Raw genomic sequence first — 7,270 nt, 5'->3', positions numbered from 1 at the left:
TATCAAGTGCTGCCAAGGAATAATTTGCATGTCAGCTTTGTGCAAGGGCCATGCCAATCTTCTCTGCATCATTTCAGTTCTAGTATATGTATCACTGGAGCATAAAGTGTTGCCAATGGATAACCTGCCTGTGAAAGCTATTTAGTTGAAGTTGCCAACCAGATAAACTTTATGGACCTGTGTCTGCTCCCACTTTAATCAGGAGCAAAACTCCCACTGGCATCAGTGGGAGCTGAAGAACCTAGGTCTTGTCAAATGTGTAACATGCAAGTCTGTCTGAATATTTCCTTTTGGCGGTCTATTAGTGCCTTGATTTCAGACCTACCAGGCAATGTGTTTCAGGGATTGAACACCATTCCTTCCCAAATGGCACCCTGCCAGCCTAGATTCAAGAGATGTGGGGCAGGATCCAACTGTGTAGGACTGTGATGGGTATATAAAATTCACACCATCCATGAATAGCTCCATTAACTAGAGCCTGAGCATTCCACTATCCTCCTCTCAGTACACCTGGGTGGGAGGTGGAGTGGGAAACAGACCCCAAGAAGATTTAAGAGAAATAGCTCGAGCCAGGGAAAGGAGACACACAGGAAGAGTGTTTGTGCATCTCCTTTCTCTGTGTTTCTCCACTACCTAGACAACTTAAAGGGAACAAGGATCATATTTCTTCTTGGAAAGGGCAGGCCAGTAAGACCCAGGAATATGCTGTCAAGCTGTAGTAGGTGGGATTAGCTCAGGGAATGGGCCTTTGTGGAGAAGTGGAACTTGCGGGAGGCAGCTCTGCAAGTTATTGTTCTGAAATGAGGATAAGAGGACCTGTGTGACAGTAAAAAAACCCCAAACAAACAAACGCAGGAAAGGTGATGCTGTTCAGTTGGAAGATCATTTGATCTGGGAGCTCCATTAAGGCTACCACAGACACAACCCTGAAGGTCACTGCTCTAGAGAGAACGTGGGACTGAGGTCAAGTCCAGAAGGAGGTGGGAGGGAAGAAGGATGTGGATGGATTAGATTTATACTGAACACTGTTTGTATTAAGACTTTAACACTGTGGAGGGGGTGGGACTGACAGGTGACATTGCTAGACAAAAAAAGAGAAAAAAACAAGCAGAGAGCCAGGCAGTCTCAAGACTGAGAGAGACAGTGATACTTGGGCTAGGGACAGACATTACACATAAACTGGTTTAAATGATCAGAAACTGGTTTAAAACTGTAACAGAACAGATGTTCAGTGCACATAAACCAGTTTGAAAATGGCTGAAATTGGTTTGACATAAACCTGGTTGAATGCAGTATCAGACTTAAGTGATTTGGGTCAAAGCGGTTTATGCAATGTCTATCCTAGACCCCTTGCTGGTTTAAGATGAACCGGACACTCCCAGCATCCCAGCATGCTCTCTGGGCTGGGTGGGGCTTTCTGCTCCACAGCAGGGCTGGCCCCTCCCCTCTCTTCCCTGGCCAGAGCTCTGGCAGAGACTTCCAGGCACGGAGCATCTGCCTGGCTTTTCTCTGCTAAGTAGGGATTATTCCCTCTTCCCTTCTGTCTTACGCAGACACCTCAGCATTAGTTAGCAGACCACATGCTGGCTATGGTCCCTGCTGTGGGAGATGACAGGCAAACAGGCTTTTTGGAGCTAATCAACAGGTAGCTTAATGTCCTTCCTTGGAAAAGCTGTTTAAGAAGATCTCCATTAGTTAATGGAGAGAGGCTCTGTTTTCTCAATGGGTTAATTAACAATGAGTTAGGAGGGATAAACATTTCCTGCTTGGCTGCTTGGGGGAGTGGCGGGGGTGGAATAATCAGAGTGTCCTGTCCAGGCCTGGCCACACCTCCCTCAGCTCAGCCCTGCAGAAGTCAAGGGAGGACTGCTCTAGTGCCACCGCCCCCAACCCCCGGCTTCTAGCCTGAGCCACTGCAGGCATGTGCCTGCATTTCTGGGATGTCTGTCTGGTTACAAAACTGATTTAGCCTAGCCAGGATAGATTAACCTGCAAAGATTGAATCAACTCAGGCTCAGGCTTTTTGAATGTCCGTCCCTAGCCATGCTGTTTTCTTGTTGAAGGAGTTGCTATAGCGGAGTTATTATAGGGCAAAAATGGTCAAAACCAGAAGATCCCATCCTGAACCAAACAGCCGAATGTGTTGTAGAAAGTGGTTGGGGGCTGGGCAGAGATCTGAGTGATGCTGTGCCATTTTGAAGTCAGCCAAGCTTTTAAACCCTATAAACTAAATCCTGGTAATTGTAGACTTATAAAGCAGAACCTGACAATATTCTAATAAGCATTACATTTTCTTTTCAATAAGAAATTGTCTGGGCTTCACACATCCAACAGGAAATAGAGAGGAGCTCCTTGCTGGCAGGAGGTGCATGCTTGCCTTGGGGCAGATGGCAGGGAAGGGACAAGGGCTGTGCTGCCACAACAAGGATCAGGTCTCTCATGATTGCCCTGCTGTCTGCCTCCGGTATGCCAACATCTTACAAGTTGAGGTTGCAGGTGCTTTTGGTGCTCTGCCCAAAAAATGTTACTACCCCTTGACCTAGGTTGTATTTTTAACTCTGTCCTGGCCTATAGGAAAGGTGCTTCCCTCACTCCTTTGTGTGCATCTTATCTTTTTTGCCTTGTTAGCTCTTTGGAACAGAGATTGTACCTTTCTATCTGTTTGTACCATGTCTGGTACACTATGGCCTTAGTTTTAGTTAGGACCCTTGGGGACTTCTGTATTTTAAAGCATAATAATGTCAGTACATTAAAGGCCTCTCCCCAATGTCTAAAGCCCAAGGCACACTGAAGCATGAATAGGATTATTTTTGTTTGTGGTCATTAATGAAATAGCCACTGATGTAAATTAATGTGTTATGCAGTGCTGAGCAAACCTCTGGACTGAGACAATTCATTTGGGTAATGCTAGAGTACAAATAAGTTATTTGGGCTCATTAACAAAGCATGTAAGTGTGGCTAAGGGGCTGGATATTTTATACTCAGATGTCTGAGAAAGAGATGAGGTCCAAGACAGACAGACAGTTCCTCTTTGTTGCTTAGCCGTTTGCTAAAAGAAGGACACAAATGAATAACAGCTAATGATGAGCATTGTGTTAATGTGTTAATGTAACCCCATCATTGTACACCACTACACAGTTAAACAAGGTTTAGGGAGTAGAGTACAGGGATTGCAGGTTTCTTAGTCCCAGTGCAAAAAGTGCTGTTACAAATCTTTTTAACTTTGCAGTAAAGAGATAGGAAAACTAACCACTGAAAACATAAAGTATGAAGTAAGGATTTCCTTTTAGCAGTATCTCTGAATCCCAGTACCTGCCGAAAATCATATGTATGTGTGTATAGGTATATATAGTATATAGGGGCACACACACACACATTCTATATAGAGACATACACATATAGAACCTCCCCCACCCCCTGGTTTAATATAATCTAACACTTGTCAGTGATGGTAATAACAGTCTTTTCGAGGAAAAGAAGGTGGGAGGTGGGAGAGAAAGAAGCTGTTACTGTTGCTGCGAAAGTCTGATCCTGCTTTCTTGAAGACAAAACAAACTAAACACACACAAATGGTGAGAGGAAAATAACAGCAAAGATAGAAGATGCAAGCTCTCTTTCTAGCACTGTCTCTTGCTTTACAGCCTTGCTATTGGAGAAAGATGGGCCCAGCAAACAGCCTAACCAGCTATTTAGGGACCTGACACACTTGTGCCAGAATCAGGCTATTGAGGGTTTTACTCCGAGCTGCCTTTTTGGATGCAGGCTTGCAGGAATGATCTTTGCTGGCTAAACCAAAGAGAGAGATGAGGGAATATGAGGCAATAAGGTAGGGAAGGAAAGATGGGGCACTAAAATGAGGAAGGCTTTCCTGTGGCCTGGTTTCCCAGGACATCCCTCAGGATCAGGAAGACAAAGCCATTCCAGGAGAGGGTGGTAGAACAGCCCCGGTGGTAAACTTCACTCCTTTCAGTTCACTCATCCATCCTGCTAGCAACATAACCTCCCCCGCCTACCCTCCAAAATTTTATTTGGGAATTCCTAAGGGAGTAATGGGAATAGTCCATCCCCTCATTATTTTGTCCACCCATTAAGCTTCATTTTGGACACATCAGATCAAGTCAATTAATTTCCAGTTCCATTCTCCTTTTATCTGGACTGATTCAGTGTTTCTGCCTCAACTTTTTCTGACTTGTAGATGATCGTGCACATAACTATCTATGCTGGATTTTTGTTACTCTGGCTGATTTAGAGCACAGGCACTCTGCATGACATGTTTGAACCTCAAAAGAAGAGACTGTCTTGAATCTGAACACAGTCAAACAACACTGCTAACCCAAAAGGGAGGGGGGAGATGGGTTTGAATCCAGATGGGGATTTGAGTCTAAAGCTGTAATGAGGGAAGAAAGGAGTTATATTGGACCACACAGACCCCAATGCTATCAATGGGCATAGTACTAAGATCTTTAGCACCACATAAGCCCCTACCATCTTCACTAAAGGAAGATGACATGCAGCTCCATTGGCTATCAGTAGCAAGTTGCTACTATACTGGGGCCAGTCCTAAAAGGGTACCTGGCTTGTAAGTTATCACAACAACAAACCTGCCCTGTGTAGAAATGTAGATCTAAAAACAGACCTCGAGTCTGTCTCTCCAGCGATGCCAAGATTCTTCCTGCAAAATCTAGAAAAAGTAAGATTTAACTCAGGAGTGGGCAAAATATGGCCCACAGGCTGGATCCAAACCATTCTATCTGGTGCGTGGGCCCCCTAAAAAATTTAGAAAATATTTATCTGCTCCTGGCTGCCTGTCAAAGATTACAGGATGACAGGAGACAGGGGCAGTAGGACCCAGGGGAAGTCATCAGCAGGCCACAGCAGCCCAGCCCTGCCCCATCCCCAGCCATTTCCCTGCCTTCCTGCCCCTGCACTGCTCCAGCACCATGTGGCTCCTGGCTGCATTGTGGGACCAGGGAGCACGGGTCTGCGCTGGTACCCCAGGGTGTGTGTGTGTGTATGTGTAAAGAGTGTAAGTGTAAATGTGAGTGAGTGAGTGAGTCCATAGGATCAGTCCCACATGCACACCCCACCACACACTTGCACCAACACTCCCCTTGCACTGCCATACATGCAGACCCCCACACCCAAACCCCCTCACATAACCCAGCTACCTTCCCCCCACACACTTTCCCCTACAAACCCCATACCCACCCACGACCCACATATTCACACACACATCCACATGCTCCCTCACCCCACCTCCCCACACCTATCCACTCCACAGGCACACCCACACCCCACACACCTGTTGGCTACAAATGTCCAACTCGGGATCCTTAAAATTCTAGTTTATTAGGCAGATTGAAACACTGTAATCATAAACCTTGGGGCTGGTCCCCACACACACGCATACAGGCACACACATACACACACACACAGTAGCAGGCTACAGAGTCAGGTATACCTATCCTACAAGTGCTGGAGTCTGCCATCGATGGCCAGTTGAGGCTTCTTTCAGCGTGGTGTTATCCTCCAGAAGGGGGTCGCCAGCTGGTCCTTCTGGCTGGACAGGTCTGGTTGAGTTGGAGATCGAGATCAAGAGGGCGCCACTGAGGGTCACTTTTCACTGCCTTTTATCTGTCCCTGGCAGACTTTGGTGACTCCCCAGTTTTCTGGTTTGCCCAATCCAGGGGTCATTGACCCTCGTGGGACTTCCCCCCCCTTGGTGGCTACTGGACAGCATCTGTCAGCCCCAGGGGTCATCCGCATGTACGTGCAGGTTTGGGAGTCCGTTGATTAATTTAGAATAGGGCTTTGAGAGTGGTCGATCTGGAGACATTCAGCCCAAAAGTTGGTCTCTGGCATTGATTAACTCATGCCAGAGCTTCTAGCTCTTGATCAGTGACGTTTAGAGATTTCCCGGTTGTTACATTGTCTTCTGTTGAATTCTTCCCTTGGTTGATCTGCAGCTTCCAGGTGATAATTGCTGCCTGCTTCCATGTTACACATTCAATCATGATTCACTCACTCTTTCACAGGTCAGCCTGATACAGGGAAGGGCAGTTTGATTCCTGCCCTTGTTAACATTGTTACAATGTATAATTTACTTATGAAACTAAACATATTCAGTTGAAAGTTGAAAGGTGAGGAGTATAAAATATAAGCTACAAATGACATGGCACACAAATAGATAAAAATACCAAACTACAAGGGGAGATAGAAAATGCACACATACAAATTTTAAAATCTTAAAGTGAAAGAGAGAAGAAGGAAGAAAAGGTAGAAAGAAACATATCCAAAGAGGGGAGAGCAAATGCAGGCAGGAGGAAAAGGGAGCTTTCTGCTACACACCCACAGCCCCCCACATTATACAAGAGTAAGACTTCACTGTAAGCTATTATATACAATCACCTCCATGTATACTACACAAACACATGTAAACTAGGACAAAAATGTTTTTTGAAATCAAATTAATGAATGTGTAACAGGCTGGGATTTCAGGGTCAGGTCTCAGTGCCAGCCACCTGCCTGTTCAGGGCTAAACCCCTGCCTCACTCTCCTGCCATGCCTTGATGAAGTAATATGAATGTTATTTCTGAGGAGGGAGGCTGCTCATTGTTCAACCTCTTGATAACAAGGGCCTAAGTACTAGGGCTGTGTGAAACAGCACCATTTTATTTCACCATTTGGATGGGACAGTGTTTCATTTTGACTTTTGTTTCATTTCAAAACTGCTGTTCAGTTCATTTCGTTGAAACTGTTTTGATGTTTCGCCCATAAGCTATAATGGAGAAGCACAAAACTGCCTATAACTTTGTCATTTGTTGGCAGATTTAAATGAAAACAGCAGGAAAGGTAGCCCCTTCTGAGGGCATGAAGTCTCCCAGGTTTCAAGGAGATAGGTGCAGGGGTTTCTGGGAAACTGAACCTCAAAATCTTGAAAGCAAAAGTCACGTAATTTGTAAAGGTGAAGACACGGGGGCATGAAAACAGCAGTCATGGTAGCCCCTGCTGAGGCCACAAAGCCTGCCAAGTTTCAAGGAGATAGGTACAGGGGTTTCTGGGAAACTACACCTCAAGCTGCTGACAAGCAAATCTCATGATATGTGACTTTGTGCGTGTGTTAAGGCGCTGGGGCCTCTACACAACACGGTAGTGTTCCCCAATGCGGTCTCCTCATCTCTTACAGCCTCATACCAGTCCACCACTTTAAATAACAACAGGTAAAATAATAACTTAGTGAGCAACACAGTAGCACCAGCAGCATCTCAGG

The 7,270-nt window shown here is 45.6% G+C and overlaps 1 non-coding gene across 1 annotated transcript; it reads right to left on the bottom strand.

Annotated features, from left to right (window-relative positions):
- On the bottom strand, window positions 1-105 carry LOC132243431 (U6 spliceosomal RNA). The gene has a single exon (XR_009455005.1). It is a non-coding gene; the product is annotated as a U6 spliceosomal RNA (small nuclear RNA).
- Between the last annotated feature and the right edge of the window lie 7,165 nt (window positions 106-7,270).

The sequence above is a fragment of the Alligator mississippiensis genome, chromosome 9 (genome assembly GCF_030867095.1).
Source record: "Alligator mississippiensis isolate rAllMis1 chromosome 9, rAllMis1, whole genome shotgun sequence".
Taxonomy (NCBI): domain Eukaryota; kingdom Metazoa; phylum Chordata; order Crocodylia; family Alligatoridae; genus Alligator; species Alligator mississippiensis.
The sequence above is the reverse complement of the archived record's forward strand: the minus strand, read 5'-3'. Positions and strand labels throughout refer to the sequence as shown.